Below are 21,258 nucleotides of genomic sequence, written 5' to 3' on the forward strand. Positions count from 1 at the left end.
TGTCATTTGCAAGGTGGCTCATAGGAGTGTTAGTGATAAAAGGGTTGAGGTAAGAGTCTTGGTTTGTAAGTTTGTTTATATTTCCTCTTTGGGGAAGGTGTATAAATACCCAGGAAGAGAAGTGTTGCCCTAGATACTTTCAATATGTGCAGAAACTCGTCCATCTTCTCATGAATGGAATTAGTCTCAATTGTGGTCTGAAACTTCCTGGATGCCCCCGAAGACCAAAACCACAACTCCAACCGCATCACAATGTCAGTTGTGAAGGATCTCGATGCCGTATCAGCAGCATTGACTGCAGCCTGTGAAGAGGTCCTGGCCACCAGTCTGCCCTCATCAACAACGGCTTGAAATTGAGCCCAGTCCTCCTGAGGTTTGTCCTTAAACTCTAGAGTAGTTCAGAAAATCATATTTAGTGAGACAGGCCTCATAATTCAAGATCCTCAACTGTACAGTGGAGATGCAAAGACCTTTCTCCCAGTAACATCGAGATGTTTGGCTTCCTTATCCGTGGGAGTTGTTATTAGGTGCTGTTGCCTGAATTTTTCAGTGGCCATCTGCAACACTAGGGAGTTTGGAGCAAGGTGAGAGAACAAGAACTGTGCTTCCTTAGCTGGCACAAAGTACCACTTCCCTGCCCTCTTGGGACTAGTGGCACAGGTGGCAGGTGTGTGCCACACAGTTCTGGCTGGTTCTAGAATGGCTTCATTGACTGTGAGAGCACCCCAACTGGAGCCTTCATGGTGAAAGATATCCAGATGTTTGTGCTGAGGGTCCTGGATTGAATCTGGCTTGACAAAGCCCTGGCTGGGAGGATTTAGTTGGGGTTGGGTCCTGCTTTGAGCAGGGGGTTGGACTAGATGATCTCCTGAGGTCTCTTCCAACCCTAATCTTCTATGATTGTGTAGCTTAGACTGGTTCCAGAAGATTCTCAATCCCCTGTCTGGGCTGAATTTCCTAGGTGAAGGGGAAGCTGGTTCCACTGATACAGCCAATGCTCCTGAAGATGAAAAGATTGGCTCCACGTCCATCAGTAGCGCCAGCAGATCACGGGAGATGAAAATGCGGCTACGGGATGGAACAGATACAAACACTCTGGCAGAAGTCTATCTCCCTGATAACAAGGGAGATTGTGGGTCCAGGATGAAAATATTGTCTGGAATGATATAAGTCACAAGTGCTTTCTGAGGTTGTGATCTGTCACAACCAGAGCGATGGTAGATGGCAGTTCCTTACAGGGTCATGATGATATTGCTGGTCAATGAGTCTCTGACCTGACTATTTCAACAGCTCTCAGTGTTTCCGTTTAGGTGGTACTGCAGTTAGTGTCAGGGTCAATGCAGAGACCAGTACTGAAGAAGTCTTGCTCCTATGAGTCTTGTCATGCAGTTTAAGAAGTCCTTCTGGCATGAAGACTTGACCAACTTGGACATGGTCAGCAAGGTATCTCTCCTCTTAGAGAGAGTCTAAGAGGGCATCTGGTTTTGAGTTTGAGATAGTGTGCCTTACTTTCATAAGGGGGCCCAGCCAAAGGGTCCTTCCCTGTGCCTCTCTCCACTCAAGAATCAGACAGAGAGCTAGGAGACACACTCCTTGCCAACTCCAGCCTACATACAAGGGGTCTCCACAGACAGGGTTTGACAGGGGTCTCATTGCATTCTCCATAAAGTATTTTTGAAGTTAGAGCTCTTGCACCTGCTGCAGTCGGCTGGGGAAGGAGTGGCAAATACTGCACTTGGCAGAAATATGTGCCTCCGAAGGGCAGTAGAGGCAGTGCTGGTGGTTATCCCTGACTGAAAACATGCTGTGACATTCCCCTCTGGTGTTATCTGGACCAGTGATCTGCTAGGTCACTCCAATCCTTGACTCTGAGAGCCAGCCTTACCCCGCTCTGCTGTGAGAACCCCCACTCCTGGGCTGTTCACGCACAGCCTCTGGCATGTAAGCTGCTTCTTGGATTGTGCAACTGAATGAACTAGCCAATATCTCCGGTCCCAGACACAACCCTAGGAACCTCCGTCTTGAAGTCCAGTTATGCCCGCTGGATGCTGAAAGCTTATCTGAGTTCGTCAATTTAACAAAGAAATTGATATGTACGAGGCTTGTTCTCCCAAGGGGAGTCTCTGACATGCTTCAAACCAAACGCACTGTTTCAGGTAGAATAAACAAACAAATGTATTGACTATGAAAGATAGATTTTAAGTGATTATAAGTCAAAGCATAACAAGCCAGGTTTGATCAAAGGAAATAAAAGCAAAATGCATTCTAAGCTGATCTTAACAGTTCCAGTGCCTTTACAAACTTAGGCCTGGTCTACACTACGGGGTTAGGTCAAATTTAGCCATATTAGGTCGATTTAAAAATGAATGCGTCCACACAACCAACCCCATTCCGTCGACCTAAAGGGCTCTTAAAATCAACGTCTGTACTCCTTCCTGACGAGGGGAATAGCGCTAAAATTTGGGGTCGTGTGGACGCAAATCAATGGTTTTGGCCTCTGGGAGCTATCCCAGAGTGATCCATTGTGACCGCTCTGGACAGCACTTTGAACTCCGATGCACTAGCCAGGTACACAGGAAAAGCCCTGGGAACTTTTGAATTTCATTTCCTGTTTGGTCAGCGTGGCAAACTCAGCAGCACAGGTGACCATGCAGTCCCCCCAGAATCGCAAACGAGCTCCAGCATGGACCAAAAGGGAGACACTGGATCCAATTGCTGTATGGGGAGAAGCAACTGTGCAGACCAAACTCGGATCAAAAAGAAGAAATGCAAATATATTTGCCAAAATCTCACAGGGCATGTTGGACAGAGGCTACAACAGGGACAAACAGCAGTGCCGTGTGAAAGTTAAGGAGCTCAGGCAACCCCACCAAAAGACAAAAGGAGGCAAACATTCGCTCCGGGTCAGAGCCCCATACATACCACTTCTATGATCAGCTGCATGGCATTCTAGGTGGGGAACCTACCACTATCCCACCACTGTCTGTGGACACCTGCAAGGGGGGAGTCTCACACAACAGAGAGTAGGATTTTGGAGATGAGGAAGAGGAGGAGGAGGAGAATGAGCACCAGGCAAGCGGTGAATCCATTCTCCCCGGCAGCAAGGACCTTTTCATCACCCTGGAGCCAATACCCTCCCAAGGCGGGGTCCCCGACCCTGAAGCTGGAGAAGGCACCTCTGGTGAGTGCACATTTGTAACTACAGTACAGGGTTTAAAAGCAATTGTGTTTAATGTTTGATTTGCCCTGAAGAATTAGGATGCTCTCCTGGAGGTACTCTGAAAGCCTTTGCAGAAGGTTTCTGGGGAGGGCTGCCTTATTTTGTCCTCCACAGTAGGACACTTTACCACACCAAGTATTCTGCAATCATTGCAGCACAAAGCATGGCAGCGAATGGTCCTTGGTTTTGGTCGCATTCAAGCAACATTCGGTCGTATCTTTCTGTGTTAGCCTCAGTAAAGTGATATCATTCATGGTCACCTGGTTGACATAGGGGAATTTTTGTAAGGGAACAGTAAAAGGACCCCATTCGTGCTGGGCTGTTTGCGCTTGGCTAAAAGGGATCATCCCCAGAGAATAGTCACATGGCGTGGGGGAGGGGTGAAAGGATCATCCCGGAGAATAGCCATGTGGTGGGGTGGGGGTAGGTGTGTGCTGCACATCCACCCAAAAACCGCAGCCCCTCCTTTTGAATGTGAAGCCCAACCCATTGCTTGCTATGGGAAAGGAAGGCGCTGCAGTTTGAAAACATTCCCACATGTTATGAAGAAATAAGAAGCCAACCCTGTGTACCAAAAGGCTTACCATGGGTGACTGGAAACCAAATTCTGTTGCCCAGCAGTGTGTGATGTGTCACCATACCGGCTAGCACTCAACATAAAAGGCAAAATGCGACCTTGTACCTAAAGCTCCACGCTTGCCGCGGTATGGCATCTGCATGGGTAACCCAGGAAAAAAGGTACAAAATGATTTTCTGCTGTTGCTTTCACGGAGGGAGGGACAACTGACGACATGTACCCGAAACTACCCGCGACAATGTTTTTGCCCCATCAGGCATTGAGAGCTTAACCCAGAATTCCAATGGGCAGCGGAGACTGCGGGAACTGTGGAATAGCTACCCACAGTGCACCGCTCTGTAAGTCGATGCTAGCCATGGTAGTGAAGACGCACTCTGCCGACTTAATGCACTTAGTGGGGACATACGCAATCGACTGTATAAAATCGATTTCTAAAAATCGACTTATATAAAATGGACCTAATTTCGTAGTGTAGACATACCCTTAGATGCTTCTCACCACAGGCTGGCTGGTTTCCCTTCAGCCAGGCTCTCTCCTTTGATCAGAGCTTCAGTCACTGGGTGGTGATGTCTGTAGATGGAGGTGGAAGAGAGAGGAAGAGCATGACAAATGTCTCTCCCTCATGTCCTTTCTTCCCTCTTGGCTTTAGCCCCCTCCCCTTCAGAGTCAGGTGAGCATTACCTCATCACAGTCCCAAACTGACCAGAGGAAAGGGGGTGACTCACTCGAGAGTCCAACAGATCCTCTGTTGCTGCCTAGGCCAGTGTCCTTTGTTCCTGGGAGGCTAGGCTGGGCTTGTCCCATACATGCCCTGATGAGGTGTGAACTGCCCCTCTGCTTTTGGTGAGTTTTTGCCTGGGCTTGCTTTAAGCCATGAAAACACATTCTCAGCCTCATAACTATATACATGAAATTACAACCTATAACATTACTATAACATTAGTATAACAACAACTACTATAACGTTATTATAACAACAATGCTCAGTGAATCATGAGCCTTTTGAAGACACCTGACATGACAAACTTTTCATTAGATACCACACAATCATATTATAAGGATGAACATGGGGGTGCTGGGTGTTCCCCGTGGTACAAAACGCCACACATGCAGGGGCAAAAACACAGGTATTGAAACCTGAAATCCTGGGCATAATCCAAGTCCCACATTGGGCGACTAGGAAGGTTCCCTGGAGTGGAGATTCTAACACTATAACTACAACCATCAAAAACTCCAATTAACAGCAAACTAAGAATAATATAACTTTGCATTTATTTACAGGATGGAAAGAAAGGAGAAGCTCTGGACATTGGAGGATTCTGACTCAGTCCATGAAGTGGTAAGAGAGAACTGGCAGTTGGTCCTCCCTTCCACTTATATTTTTGGTGCGGCGCACAAGTAGAGCTGGGGCACAGGTGTGGACCAACAGACATTGCTTGCAAAAACTCTCCAGTCATGTGTGCATGCATACCCAGAGTGGAATATATAAAGGGACCAGCACTCAACAAAGACTAGGTTTTATGGCCAAATAAAACAAGATGCTTTGGTTCTTGTTCTTCTAGTATCATTCTATGTTATTTGGTTTTCTCATTAGCTGCAACCAGTACAAAGGAACCCAGTACCAGGTATGAACAGAAAAATTCTGCTGCCGAAGAGAAGACTTCGTATTTCTTGCTTGTCTTCTTCAACATAGGAGCAGCAATTTCAGGTGTCTACCATACATTTCTTGCCAGATCCAACAGTACCTGGTTAATCAGGAATGAACAAAACCTGACATGGGTGAATGAAGTACGTCAGTTTATGTGAGGATTCTTACACCTCCTCAAGAGGACTTTGTATAGCCTCAGCTACCCTTCTCAGCAAGTCCTGAAAATTTTTCAAATTATTTGGGTTAGATGGAGTGGAGGGTCAAGGATGATATAGCTGTTGGCCCAGGTAGATCTCCCATTTCAGGAAGCTCTTCCTCAGAACAGGCAGGTTCTCATGAAGCCACCTGAGAGGAGCACGTTGTGGAGCTGTGGAAGAGTACTGCCTCCCTCTGTCGGGGGTGGGTGATACAGAGGTGTGGCATTCTAAAGTCAGTATGGACCCTCCAGGACCAGGCAACTCTGGAACATTACAGGGATAAGGGTCTGAAGGTCATGGAGTACGATACCAGGGCATACGAGTACCCAATAGTCTCTGTTGAATGAATCCTGGATTCTCTTCCCAATCCATAAAAATCACAAAAAGGGGCCTATCAGGAATATTATTTCTATTATTAGTATGACAGTAGCTCCTAGCAGCCCAACATGTAGGAGAATGTTGTCCACTCCTCTTTGACTCAGATGAAGAGAAAACAGAACATTCAACATCCAAAGAGGAGGGGGGTGCATCGAAACTGGGTTGCTAGGGTGCAAGGAGAGTGTCTAGGTCCTACACTGTAGGAGCAGTCAGACCAGGTGATACACCCGGTATCAAAGGTATTGCAGGTCACAGTATCAATGACAGACTGTTCACACTTGTAGAGAAGAGTAGTGATTCAGTTTCCTCCAAAACTTCTAAATATCCATGTTTCACATACTTCACCAGTACGGAACAGGGCAGTGCCACAAACATTGGAGCCAGAGTGGAGTGCATCAACGTTGATTGTGCCAATGTAGTCAGCATTGATACAGCTGGCACTGAAGGGAGTGTAGATAGTTTTGTTGGCACCAATGTGACCGTTAGGAAAACTGCCAGCGCCAATGATGCTGGTACTGTGGTAGTTAACATCAAAGCAGTTGGTACTGAGGTAGGGGCCAATTAAGTACATTGATAACGGTAGTGAAGACTCAGTAGCATGCTCCCTCAGAATTCTTACAGTAACCATATTTGGCCGATAAGTCTCCTTGGAATGGGAGCAACGAGGGGATTTAAATCTGTTTGTAGTGAAAGTTTTCACAGGAGATCCACCTCTCACTATCCCCAAAGAGTGATACTCCTTTTGCTCAGAAAGCTTTTTGTCTGTCCTGCCAGAAACAGAAGCCAAAGCCTTTGAAAATGCAGCTCTAGAGCACTCCTGGAAAGAGATGAAACTTGTCGAGGGGACCAGAAGCACCAGGATCCCAAGTCAGTCTCTCAGAGTTGTCCATTAAAAAACTATCTATAAACAGGCTTCTCTGACTTTTGAAGTTCTTTTTAAGAAGGATTTACAGATAGTACATTTGCTTGGGATATATAACTCCTCCAAACAAGAGAGCCATATGGCATTTATAGGTATTGTCCCCTTGCAGGGGGCTTTGCTGGAAACTTGGTGTTAGACATCCTAAAGTCTTGGTATGGAATATATATTATAGACAGAGATATAAAAATAAAGTAAACAAGCATCTGAAACAGAACGTGTGCTTTCTGATATCAAAGAGGGAAGTGTTCATTTAACATTTTTCCAGAGTGTAGGCACAAAGCATAGTCAGAAGCAATTTTTAGTACATACAATTTTATCAGCCAATTTTTCAAACATGGTTAGGAATATGCTTCAAAGATTAACACAATTTACATACCAGGTTTTCTACATATTAAGTATGTTAAAAAAGATGGCAATAATATATATTTTTTTTTATAGTGGAAGAAGTATTTTTTCAGTATTTAGTTTTAAAATGTACTTTGTTAAAGATGGAACAGGCTTTCAATTTTTAAAATAGTTAATTTATTTGAGATCAAGCATTGTAATTTCAACTGCAAAGGCTGTTATGAGCGAAATTTTAACAATTTTTAACTACAGCATTCACTATCAACAGTATTATTTGTAAAAATATTTATCAGTTATCTTTATAATCTATTTATCAAGTTGTAAATGCTGCACTCTAAAACTTATTTTGCTATTTCTGTCTATAAAATGGCCTGGTGTGAAAAGAGTCAGTGATGAAACACTGAAGAAATAAAAGGATCAGATCTAGTTTAACAACGAAGTGACAGAAAATATTGTGGCTCTAATTCCAGCAACCTTAAATCTTCAGAAAGTGAAATCATTGGGTAATTAAAAACAAAAAAACAAAAAACACACCTTTTCTTTCTAAATGTGTAAATGCTGTCTTGTAATATTATAAGTAAAGTGTTCCTGCATTGACAAGATATATAACATTAAATCTTCTTTGTGTACACTGGTCAGCAATTCATAAAACTAGCTGAAGTAATGCATGACATTATTTATACTTTATCCTCGCAAGAGAACTCTCAACTTTCTCCTCCAATGTTCCATTAAAAAGGCAATATCAAAATTCAATTATAAGCAATACTTCATCAGAAAGCATCAATATGCAAAAACAGTGACACATTTGCTAAAGGAAGTGCATTATCCCAGAGATTTGAAACATTAACGCTACCTTCCACCACTATGCAGTTTAAGTGTTTTTAGAATTAACTACTGTCAACGGATTTGGGTGAAAAAAATGTACATGGAAGAAAATCTTTCTATTCAAAGTGCTGTTAAGAAATAACATATTGTGGTTACCTTGGAGTAGGTATATTTACAAATGAGCTGCCAGAGAGTTAACTTGCCAAATTTAATTAAAAAAACCACAAACAACAAGCTCAACACCTGCTCTGCAGTATATTAGCAGTTCAATGCCACAGTGGTCTGTCAGTATCTGGCTCTCCCTTTCTTCAGGGAAGAGGCCGCAGTCATGCATCTGATGAAGTCAGCTATAGCTCACGAAAGCTTATGCTCAAATAAATTTGTTAGTCTCGAAGGTGCCACAAGTACTCCTTTTCTTTTTGCGGATACAGACTAACATGGCTGCTACTCTGAAACAGTTGTCAGAGGTCCTGCTTCAGGTGTGCTGTCTGAATCCCAGTTAGACTAAGCCAGTGCAAGCTCCGTGTATGATGGAAAGATTTGATACAGTGGAAACAGTTGTTTTTCCACTATTTAAGATTGAAGGAAGTTTTTAGGACAGATATCAAAGTAACAGAAACTGTACTGCAAGGTTATATATACACAATCACAAAGACTGAAATTCATTAAACTTGGTCAACTGGTATATTTAGCATGCCACTTTGCAGGCAAATTACTGTACTGTCTCTGGCAAGGAAAGACAATGGTGCCCGCACGGAATGCCAAAAACCCAAGAATGGATTTAACTGTGACTTTACGGTAGATGAAGCATGCATTTTTACCAGTATCCAGTATTAAATATTTCCTGTTGTAGAACTCTCATGCAACATTAATTATATTTCTTGAAGATTAATATCAACATTAGTACTAAGGAACGATTGTACAAGGTCACTGATAAGAAATGTTAGGCTTTTCAAAAATCATTTCCTTTCATAGCTACATCATTTACCACTATGGATTCTGTTCTATATATTGAAAGAAAGATGATGAATTCATATCTCAAATGTGTTAGTCTCTAAGGTGCCAAAAGTACTCCTGTTCTATATTCCACTAGTTACTAGAGAGAATGTTAAACAGCAACTTAGTCCCACATGACATTCTGACAAAAAAGTTAGCAATCTACAAAAATCAACACAGCCCATAGTACAGTGGATTAAAACTGGTAAACAGATCATAAAATGGAATAGTCATCCAGTGGGGTCCCGTGTTGGATCATATTAAAGAAGTTCTATATTAAAATCACAAATGAGTTTGATTCCCCATAGTTTAAATTCTAGGGTATTACTAATTAAGAGGTCTCTTGGTTTTTGGTACTGTTTCTCTCCCTCTATGTGTGAAACTTGCAAGCTGCTAATTGTGTTAGTACATTCTAAGACAGAGTCTGTTCTCAAAGCAATTCTTTGTAACAACTACTCACACAGAGAGACACTCAAAGCAGTACTCTGTAACAACAGAAACAGCACCCAGAGACTCCCCGCCCTTTTGTTGTATTCATCTCGCTTTGTTAACAATTGTGATTAAAATAGAGATAGAGGATGTATGTGGATGGATGCTTGGTGCGGATAATAACTGAATGATCAGGGAGGTGCCAGCCTAAGAATCCAGTGTCCATCGGCTGAAGAAGGTGTCAAGTGAAAATAACCAGAGGACCCCCGGAGGGCAGACTGGAATCCACCCAACAGCCTCAGGAATGGGAGAACCAAAGAACAAGATAACATCTGGCAGCACGGAGCCGTCAGGAATGTGCCATCTGCTGATTGATTCAGCAACAGCATGATGAAGCAATTCCCATAGACTGGCATAGGAAGAAACTCCTATAAAAATGGACTCTAGAAACTGAGAACTTTGGGGTCTGATTCTGCAAACCAACTTCCAGGAGCATCAGATGTGCATCTGACAAGGCCGTGCTCCCTCCTCATGTCCAGGCCACCTGGCCAGTGGCTTGGCATGAGCAACTCTAAGGCTGGTAACTATGATCACAACCTTGCAGAACCTGTGTGTGTGTGTGTATGAATGAATGTGTGAATAAATATGAAACTGAATGGAACATAGTAACTAACTGCTTACTATGATTCTTTCTGTATTCACAATAAATGTGGTATTTTGCCTTTTCCCCTTTAATAAGATCCTGCTGGTTTTTATTTTATTGGTATAACACCTGCAGAGATTGATTTTTGGCCCAATACAATTCAATATCTTTATCAATGATCTGGGTTAGAATATAAAATAATGGCAGATGACCTAAAAATTGGTAGAGTGGTAAATAATGATAGGGACACGTCGGTTACATAGACAGAACTAGATCTCTTAGCAAATTGGACTTGTTTGAACAACATGCATTTTAACACAGCCATATGCAAGGTCATACATCTAAAACAAAAAAAGGAAGTCAAATTTATAAAGATGAGGAACTACATCACTGAAAACAGTGACTCTGAAACTGTTGGGAGTCACAGTAGATAACCTGTTGAATATGAGCTCCCAGTGACATTTTGTAGCTAAGACAGTTATTGAAATCTCTGGATACATCTGCAAAGAAATAGTAAACTTAGGAGATGGTTTTATTTATGTACACAGCAGTAGTGAAACTGTTATGGGAATGCTGTGTCCTATACTGGTGTTCAAACGTCAAAAAGGATGTTGAAAACTTGGAATGGGTTCAAGAAAGTGCTACAAGAATGATTCAAAATTTGAATGCATGGCTTATAAATGAGCGATTGAGCTTCTTTAATCTATTTAGTTAAAGTAAAGAAAAGGTTAAGAGGTGCCAATTACAAACTACAAGGACCTAAATGGGGAAGAGATTCCTGATAGTAGACTGCTCTTTAATCTAGCATAAAAAGACATAATGAGATCCAATGATTGGAAGCTGAAGATAGACAAATGCAGACTAGAGAGTAAAAAAAAATTTTTTTTTAACAGTAAGGGCAATTAACCATTGGAACAACTTATTTAGAGATGTGGTGGATTCTCATTCACTTGAAGCTCCTTAAATCAAGTCTGGATAAACTAAGATATACAAACTTTTATTAAAGCTAATGTTTAAGATCAAGTTTACACAAGTTAAGAAGGAAGTTACTGTGCATCTGGGGTCAGGTTTGAGTTATGAGAGATTACAAGTATCGGTTACAAGATTCACAAGATACATACATAGTCCATAACCAACATAGACCCAGATTGGGACACAGGAGTTTTTAAAGCGTCAGTGAATAAGTGATCTCGGGTATGCCACCCATAGAATGTATTTAGAGTCCAAGTCAGTCTTGGTGTAGCGAACATGTACATGGGTGCGGTGCGTCTCTTGGTTTGTCAGGGAAGGAAGTGGGTTACTTTCCCTGACTGGTGGTATCGTTTATTCATCCTAGTACTGACAGTGTCCCATGATGTGCTCCATGTAGATGTCTCTGAACCGCCTGATGGTGTTGGATACCATGAACTGTCTCATGAGCCGGGCATAGCGCCGACCGACTCCACACGCTCTCAACACCGGTTCGTTGTGGGGGTCCCACGCACCCAGGGCTCCCACAACCAGGGCGTGGATCTGAACCTTGTAGCCCTGGGCTCTCAGGCTGTTGGCTGGCGGGGTGTATTTCAACACCTTCCAAGCTCAGGCCTCAAGGAAGGCCGGGGACCTGTTTTCAAATGGCACCGTGACATCCACCATAAGGACCTTCTTCTTTTCCACATTGGTCACAACAATATCAGGTCGCAGTTGGCTGTCCGGTTCAGGGATGGCTGAGTCTACAGTGATCTTCCCCAGGGACGGCGGGATAGCTTTCACCAGCCAGTTCTGGGTGGCATTGTGGCGGTGCCACCAGGCTGCGGAGCGGTGCTGGCAACCACACAGGACATGGGACAGGGTCTCGTTGGGGTAGTCGCACTTCCTACAGTGCTTGTCCCGCTTTCCATGGCGGACGGCTCCGTTGAGGGGAACGCAGTTGAGCCAGGCCCAGTGGACAAACCGCCAGTCGGCAAACCTGGTGAAGCTGCACCCGGGGAGGAAGTGGGTGCTGGTCATCTCGAACACCTGGCCCTGGTCCGGCTTCCACTTGAGGTTCTCGGTGTAGTGGCAGCGGATGGCATCTTTCAGGGTCCTTTTCAGCATCGCTCTGGCGGTCGGGGTGATGATGGTGTGGTCCGAGGTCTTGATGCACAGCACAAGTACTCCCAGCTCCCGGCGCTCCTCACACCACTTCCAGCAGCAGCCAGCCCTCTTTTCTAGACGTCTCAAGGCGTTGCAGATATGGGATCAGAGAGAGGACAGGTCTCCCCGCTCTCTCCCGAACTCAGCCTCTAGGGAGCCGCTGAGGTAGGTGGCGACATCCTGCTCAGAGGGGGCCCTGGCGATGAGTTTCCTGACCACGTCCCGTCCGGCGCCATCCATGATGCTCCTCACCGTCAGGTCCGGGCATGTGAGAAGGTGAAAGGTGTGGGTAATCACTGCCACATCGCACAGGTCACCCACCCAAGGCACGTTGGTGCCGCCCTGCCTATGAGAAATATAGATGATATCAATGCTGGCCCTCTGGGGAAGGTAGAGCCATTTCCTCACCAGCTGCCTGATGGTGCTGTCAGCCTTGTTCAGCGGCACCTTGGCCATGGCCGACCCCTGAGGACGAAGGAGATGCGGGGGATCAGGAAGGTACTGAGGGTGTTGATCTTTTCCCAGGGCGCAAGCAGGGAGGAGTCAATTGGGCCGTGTCCCGCACGATCTCCATGACGTTATCTTCGGGGGTCTGTCAGATGCGGACTACTGTGCGTGTGCCCAGGTGTTGGTATACCTCTCCCTCCTTGAGGGAGGCCTGTGGGCTCACCCTGGATCAGGAACCATGGCACCGAGACCAGAGCCCTGGCGCCGCCGTCGACATGGAAGGAGGTGCACTTTTTGGGGTTGATTTAAAAACTGGTTTTATTTAATTTTAATTAAATTTTTTTAAAAAAACAAACCCACAGAAAAAATCTGAAATTATGACAACCTACGTTAAGATTTAAACTTACTATAATCTATTACAAACATTTAAAATAAATTTTAAAAATATTAAGGAATATTGTTTTCTGCCGAAGTTTTAAAGAAAATCAAACTACTAAGCTACTGGAAGTCACTGGCTAAGCATCTGGAACCAGAGTTGCTGAAGTGCTAAATCAGCTTTTTAAGCAGTAGACTCTTCTGCAGGTGCAGGAGAATATTTTCTCCAGATCAATTAATTCAACTAGTTCAATTTAATGATCAATTCATTCAAAGTTAAGAAACTAACTGGGAGTTGTAAGAGGAAAACAAGCTTTCCTGCTTTTTCAATCTATGACTAAAAATTAGGGCCGAGACAATGAGATCAACTAGTCCTAAAATCCTGAAGGATATGGTGGTCAGAAACAAGCTTTCATTTGCTAACTACAGATAATACTTGCTTTGCTTAATAAATCAGTTAATTTTAAATGCAAAACATTTTTGTTAAAAACTTTTTTTCCCGGTTTAACTAATAAAAAATCATTTTTTAAAAAAAAGCTGGTTTTATGTATTTAATTGAATTTCAATTTCCAACCAAAGAGCTTGATGCAAATGAGTAAAAAATAATCTAGTAAATAACAAATACACCATTTTCTAACATAATAAAATGTTTAAAAATTAAGTATCTGAATCAAAGTATGTTAAATATATAAATAGCTTAAATAAATGTATCAATATCCTCCTAATTAGTAAAAGTAGTATCAAATTTAGTGTGAAGGCCATAGCTAGTTGTAAATCAATATGTTTTAATAATTATCAACTTATGAGAATAAATCTTTTTTAGAAAATAAGTACAAATGCAAAGCAAGATTAGAATCAATTATTTAACTTGATTTTATTTAAACTAAAAATTAGGGTCCTGAGCATTAAAGTTATGAGCACATAATCTGTGCATGCAATTACCACAGTCACATGTACAATAATGGTAATTGTAGTCACATTAGTCACAAATGACTAATAATATCTAGCTCTTATATAGCGTTTTTCATCAGTAGATTTCAAAGAGCGTTACAAAGGAGGTCAGTATCATTATCCCAACGGGGCATGACTATAGCTGGTCATAGTGGCACAATTATCTCAATTGTATGTGTAATATGGTCACTGCATGCTCAAATTATTTGAGTGCAATTCCAAAAGTCCAGAACAAGAATTTTTTAGTTTGTGCTACACTGTTATTTATGGAGAACAAAAAGTTAATGTAAATATTTTTGAGACGTTCTGTATGTACCAGCACTGACCATGAAGAATCACGTTATCATGTATTAAGAGATAGGCTGACAGGATTAAAGCAATTAACGGAGGGAGCAAGAAAATAGAAACCACTGCAAACCATTATTCTATAAGCAACTTCTCTGTAATCTATTTCTGGCCTTAATTCTTTTATTTAAACTAAAATGTAAAGAGCTTAAAACATTTTTCCAGAGTTTTTCCTTCTTTTTAAAAGATGAAATTCTTCACAGAATGCTTCTATTTACTACTTAGTTTTTTATACAGTGTGCTTTATATTTTTTACCCTAAACATATACAAAGACCGATTAATATTATTTACTATTTCTACTGATATAGTTTACTAGATGCTTTACAAGGAAATAGGAGTACCAGGTTCTTCCTCCAGAGAATTTATATTCCATCTAATTGACCATCTACACCTTTAGTTCTGTTTTCTTATATCCTATGGTTTACATAAGAACCTTTCATATAAAATTAGCAAAAACTCAAAGAAACCATAAGTTTCTTACAGAATTTTTGGAATCTTTTGTGCCTTACATAACAGGCATATCTTTCCTCTAGTTAGTATATTTAATAGTAAGACAAAAGATGTCTAATAAATGCAAGCTGATGAAGAGAGAATTTGGGGAAACTGTGTGTGTGTGTGTGTGTGTGTGTGTGTGTGTGTGTGTGTGTGTGTGTGTGTGTGTGTGTGTGTGTGTGTGTGTGTGTGTGTGTGTGTGTGTGTGTGTGTGTGTGTGTGTGTGTGTGGTTTTATATACATACATATATTAAAAGGGGTTTTATATACATACATATATTAAAAGGATCCAAAGGATCCATAAAATAGCAAGCAGAGCACTGCCAAAAGGGAGAAATTACTTACCTCATACAGTAATTGGAATTCTGGTGCTCCATGTCAGGATATGCACATGCCCATGCACTCTTGTTCAGAGATTTTCATCAGCAGTGCTCGGGGGGGGGGGGGGGGGGCGGTGTCTGTGCCTTCCCCCTAGACACCGTTGTGCCCTGATATAAGGGTATGGTGGGGGGCCAGTGGAGGGGGGGAATGCCTGAGGCTTTGTAACAATTTAAGATGCAGCTTGGAACCTGTTTGGATAATCGTTGAGTGGAAATTGTCTCTCCTTTCATACATTCTGCAACTGAGATGAAAAGCTAGCATGAAACCCTGATGGGCCTAGTCCTTTCTAAGTAGGAGGCAAGCATATGAAGGCTTGTTTCTTCTTTCCAAGAGTGAGGCATGGGATAAAACAACAGTAGATGATGTGAATTTATGAGGAAACCTTGGAAGGGAAGCAAGGGTGAGGATGTAGTGAAGTAATGACTATGAGTGGAAAGGGGGCGAGGTACACTTGCCATTCTTTAAAACCTTTAAACTAAACTATAATCAGAACTTCTTGATTTAAACAAAAACCCTATCATTAACCAAGGTAGCTGTAGGAGAAAATGCAGGCAGAAGCCCAGCAGCAGAGTGGGGGCTATCCTGTTTATTGCACTCAGTGTAGCATGTGTGATTATCTGCCCTGTGGGCGGGTGGTGTATGTGTGCATTCAGTGCAAGGAGCTTCTGGCCCTCAGAGACCGTGTACGGGCTTTGGAGGCCAGGGTGGCGGAACTGGAGGAACTAAGGGAGGCAGAGAGGTATGCTTATGAGGCTTTCTGGGACATTGTAGATTTGTCCCACCTCCAGTCAGACAGCCTCTGCGCTGTAAGGAGAATGAAAGGCCCAGAGAAGGAGAGCAGTCAACGGGAAGAGAGGGAAACTTTCCCATAGTTGGGACCCTCCTTCCAGATGATGTTGGGGTATCCTCTCGCACTGAGGTTACCTCTCCGGGGGAGGGAACTCCAGTCATTAGGAAAAGGCAGGTGTTAGTAATGGGAGATTAGATCATTAGAAACATAGATAGCTGGGTTTATGATGACCGGGAGAACCGTATGGTGACTTGCCTGCCTGGTGCAAAGGTTACGGATCTCTCGAGGCATCTAGATAGACTTATGTGTAGTGCTGGGGAGAAGCCGGTGGTTGTGGTACATGGAGGTACCAATGACATAAGGAAGGGTAGGAGAGACGTCCTGGAGGCCAAATTTAGGCTACTAGGAAAGAGACTGAAATCCAGGACCTCTATGGTGGCATCTCAGAAATGCTTCCAGTTCCATGCGCGGGGCCAGGAAGGCAGGCAGAGCTTCAGAGTCTCAATGAGATGTGGATGAGATGATGGTGTAGAGAGATGGGGTTTAGATTTATTAGGAACTGGGGAAACTTTTGGGATAGGGGAGCCTATACAGGAAGGATGGGCTCCACCTAAACCAAAGTGGATCCAGATTGCTGGCACTTAGCACTAAAAAGGTTGCAGAGCAGTTTTCAAACTAAGAAATGGGGGAAAGCCGATTGCTGCAGAGGCGCATGTGGATTGGACAGAGACTTCTCTTAGAGGAGAGTCTATTGATAGAGATTGTCTAGGTTTTAGTCAGGAGGAGAGGATGGAAGAGGATAAAGTATGGGCCAGATCAGATGAGAAACATTCACAAAGAATCTGACACATCAGAAAAGGGCAGAAAAATAAACAGTGACAAGTTTTCAAAGTGCTTGTACACAAATGCTAGAAGTCTAAATAGTAAGATGAGTGAACTAGAGTGCCTCGTGTTAAAGGAGGATATTGATATAACAGGCATCCCAGAAACCTGGTGGAGTGAGGACAATCTGTGGGACACAATCATCCCAGGGTACAAAATATATCGGAAGGACAGAACAGGTTGTGCGGGAGGGGGAGGGAGGAGGAGTGGCACTATATGTGAAAGAAAATGTAGAATCAAATGAAATAAAAATCTTAAATGAATCCACATGTTCCATAGAATCTCTATGGATAGTAATTCCATGCCCTAATAAGAATATAACAGTAGGGATCTATTATCGACCACCTGACCAGGACAGTGATAGTGACGATGAAATGCTAAGGGAGATTAGAGAGGTTATCAAAATAAAGAACTCAATAATAGTGGGGGATTTCAATTATCCCCATATTGACTGGAGAAGTGGGCAGGAGGAGGTTGTTGCAAGGGTCTTGCAGGTGGGGGTGCGTATGTGCCTGGGGTTGTTGCAGGGGGGTGAAGGTGACAGGGAGGGGTTTCCACAAGGGAGGAGTGGGCAGGAGGGAGATGGCAGGCGGCGGGGAGGGGTCCCGAGGTTGATGCAGGGGTGAAGGTGACCATGGCTAGCTGGGGGTGGTAGCCAGGCGAAGGTTGCCCAGAGGCAAAAGTGGTAGGACAGGGTAGGTTGTTGGGACGGAAGGTGCACAGGGGAGAAGGTGGGTGGAGGGGGAAGGGGTGGCACTGGCTGGGGGAGGGGTGCCCAGGTTGCTCCCACATACACCATTCCCCAGGCCAGGGAGAGGACCTGCCCACCCCACAGCGCTCCGCGGGCACATGCGGCTCTCCGCGGCCCGGCTAGATACCTTGCAGGTGGAATAGACACCCAGCTTCTCCGCCCGAAGAGCAGAGAGCAGCTGCGCCTTCTTCCCCACACCGTGGGCCAAGCCGGGCTCCCCGCTGCCCCTGGGGCTCTCAGTGGTGGCAGCGGCAGCCACCACTGAGAGTCCTGGGGGCGGTGCGGAGCTGGGGAGCAGCAGCAGCCTTGTGCTCCACTGTTTAAAAAAATTGGGGGCGGGGGGCACCGCTTTTTGGCGCCCCCAACCACTTGGTGTACGAGGCGGCTGCCTAGTCCGCCTAGTGGTTGCACCGGCCCTGCCCAACAGACCCCCCAGAACTCCCACGCCAACCCAACCCTCCCCGTTCCCCATCCCCTGACCGCCCCTCCAGAACCTCCGCCCCCTCCAACCGCTCCCTGCCCCTTATCCAACCCCTCCTCCCAGCCCCGGCCCAGCCCCCTTACCATGCTGCTCAGGGCAGCGTGTATGGATGCCGTGCTGCCCGCTGGAGCTCGCAGCCCCACCCCCTTACCATGCTGCTCAAAGCGGCAGGAGCTGCAGAGCTGCCCAGAAGCGGTCCAGAGCGCTGGCGCCGGCGGCGCAGCACGCTGAGGCTTTGTGCGAGGGGGGAAGGCAGGGGAGGGGCTGGCCGGGAGGTCAAGGAGCACCTCCCCGGCCAGGAGCTCAGGGAGCCATAACAATTTTTAACAACCGGTTCTAAAACTGGTCGAAAATTTAACAACCGGTTCACGCGAACCAGTGCAAACCGGCTCCAGCTCACCACTGGGTACATGTCACCTCAGGACGAAATGCAGAGACAAAATTTCTTGATACTTTAAATGACTGCTTCTTGGAGCAGCTGGTACAGGAACCCACAAGGGGAGAGGCAACTCTTGATCTAGTCCTGAGTGGAGCGCAGGATCTGGTCCAAGAGGTAACTATAACAGGACCGCTTGGAAATAGTGACCATAATATAACAACATTTAACATTCCTGTGGTGGGAAGAACACTTTAACAGCCCAACACTGTGGCATTTAATTTCAGAAAGGGGAACTATTCAAAAATGAGGTCAGTGAAACAGAAATTAAAAGGTACAGTGACGAGAGTGAAATCCCTGCAAGCTGCATTGACACTTTTCAAAGACACCATAATAGAGGCTCAACTTAAATGTATACCCAAATTAAAAAAAGCACAGTAAAAGAACTAAAAAAGAGCCACCGTGGCTTAACCATGTAAAAGAAGCAGTGAGAGATAAAAAGACATCTTTTACAAAGTGGAAGTCAAATCCTAGTGAGGTAAATAGAAAGGAGCATAAACACTGCCAAATTAAATGTAAAAATGTAATAAGCCAAAAAGGAGTTTGAAGAACAGCTAGCTAAAAACTCAAAACGGTAATAACAAAATGTTTTTTAAGTACATCAGAAGCAGGAAGCCTGTTAAACAACCAGTGGGGTCCCTGGACGATCGAGATACAAAAGGAGTACTTAAAGACGATAAAGTCATCACAGAGAAACTAAATGAATTCTTTGCTTCAGTCTTCATGGCTGAGGATGTTAGGGAGATTCCCAAACCTGAGCCATTTTCTGTAGGTGACAAATCTGAGGAATTGTCACAGATTGAAGTGTCGCTAGAGGAGGTTTTGGAATTAATTGAGAAACTTAACAGTTACAAGTCACCGGGACCAGATGGCATTCACCCAAGAGTTCTGAAAGAACTCAAACGTGAAATTGTGGAACTATTAACTATGGTTTGTAACCTGTCCTTTAAATCAGCTACTGTACCCAATGACTGGAAGATAGCTAATGTAACGCCAATATTTAAGAAAGGCTCTAGAGGTGATCCTGGCAATTACAGACTGGTAAGTCTAACGTCAGTACCGGGCAAATCAGTTGAAACAATAGTAAAGAACAAAATTGTCAGACACATAGAAGAACATAAATTGTTGGGCAAAAGTCAACAAGGTTTCTGTAAAGGGAGATCATGTCTTACTAATCTATTAGAGTTCTTTGAGGGGGGGGGGGGGGGTCAAAAAAACATGTGGACAAGAGGGATCCAGTGGACATAGTGTACTTAGATTTCCAGAAAGTCTTTAACAAGGTCCCTCACCGAAGGCTCTTATGTAAATTAAGTTGTCATGGGATAAGAGGGAAGATCCTTTCAAGGATTGAGAACTGGTTAAAAGACAGGGAACAAAGGGTAGGAATAAGTGGTAAATTTTCAGAATGGAGAGGGATAACTAGTGGTGTTCCCCAAGGGTCAGTCCTAGGACCAATCCTATTCAACTTATTCGTAAATGATCTGGAGAAAGGGGTAAACAGTGAGGTGGCCAAGTTTGCAGACGATACTAAACTGCTCAAGATAGTTAAGACCAAAGCATACTGTGAAGAACTTCAAAAAGGTCTCACAAAACTAAGGAATTGGGCAACAAAATGGCAAATGAAATGTAATGTGGATAAATGTAAAGTAATGCACATTGGAAAAAATAATTATACATACAATATGATGGGGGATAATTTAGCTATAACTAATCAGGAGAAAGATCTTGGAGTCATCGTGGATAGTTCTCTGAAGACGTCCACGCAGTGTGCAGCGGCAGTCAAAAATGCAAACGGAATGTTAGGAATCATTAAAAAAGGGATAGAGAATAAGACGGAAAATATCTTATTGTCCTTATATAAATCCATGGTACGCCCACATCTTGAATACTGCGTATAGATGTGGTCCTCTCATCTCAAAAAAGATATACTGGCATTAGAAAAGGTTCAGAAAAGGGCAACTAAAATGATTAGGGGTTTGGAATGGGTCCCATATGAGGAGAGATTAAAGAGGCTAGGACTTTTCAGCTTGGAAAAGAGGAGACTAAGGGGGGATATGACAGATAAAATCATGAGTGGTGTGGAGAAAGTAAATAAGGAAAAGTTATTTACTTCTTCCCATAATATAAGAACTAGGGGCCACCAAATGAAATTAATGGGTAGCAGGTTTAAAACAAATAAAAGGAAGTTCTTCTTCACTCAGCGCACAGTCAACCTGTGGAACTCCTTGCCTGAGGAGGTTATGAAGGCTAGGACTATAACAGGGTTTAAAAGAGAACTGGATAAATTCATGGAGGTTAAGTCCATTAATGGCTGTTAGCTAGGATGGGTAAGGAATGGTGTCCCTAGCCTCTGTTTGTCAGAGAGTGGAGGTGGATGGCAGGAGAGAGATCACTTGATCATTACCTGTTAGGTTCATTCCCTCTGGGGCACCTGGCATTGGCCACTGTCGATAGACAGGATACTGGGCTGGATGGACCTTTGGTCTGACCCAATATGGCTATACTTACGTTCTTATATATGCACTTTGCATTGGATGGAGTTAAAGAGAGATATCTGTGGATGACCCCAGGTAAGACATACCTTTTGAAAATCCTTATTGTTCAGCTCGCACTGAATCCACCACTGTGATC

The 21,258-nt window shown here is 43.8% G+C and overlaps 1 protein-coding gene across 10 annotated transcripts in view; it reads right to left on the reverse strand.

Annotated features, from left to right (window-relative positions):
- FBXW7 (F-box and WD repeat domain containing 7) overlaps positions 1-21,258 on the reverse strand; it is a 279,362-nt gene that overhangs the window by 138,852 nt on the left and 119,252 nt on the right. The window contains exon 3 of one of the 10 annotated variants that reach the window (XM_074950995.1): positions 4,279-4,367. The exons of the other annotated variants lie outside the window; for them this stretch is intronic. The gene's annotated coding sequence lies outside the window, so the exon portion shown is untranslated. The remainder of the gene's footprint in view (positions 1-4,278; positions 4,368-21,258) is intronic. 10 annotated transcript variants of the gene reach the window in all.

This window comes from Natator depressus, chromosome 4 (assembly GCF_965152275.1).
Source record: "Natator depressus isolate rNatDep1 chromosome 4, rNatDep2.hap1, whole genome shotgun sequence".
NCBI lineage: Eukaryota > Metazoa > Chordata > Testudines > Cheloniidae > Natator > Natator depressus.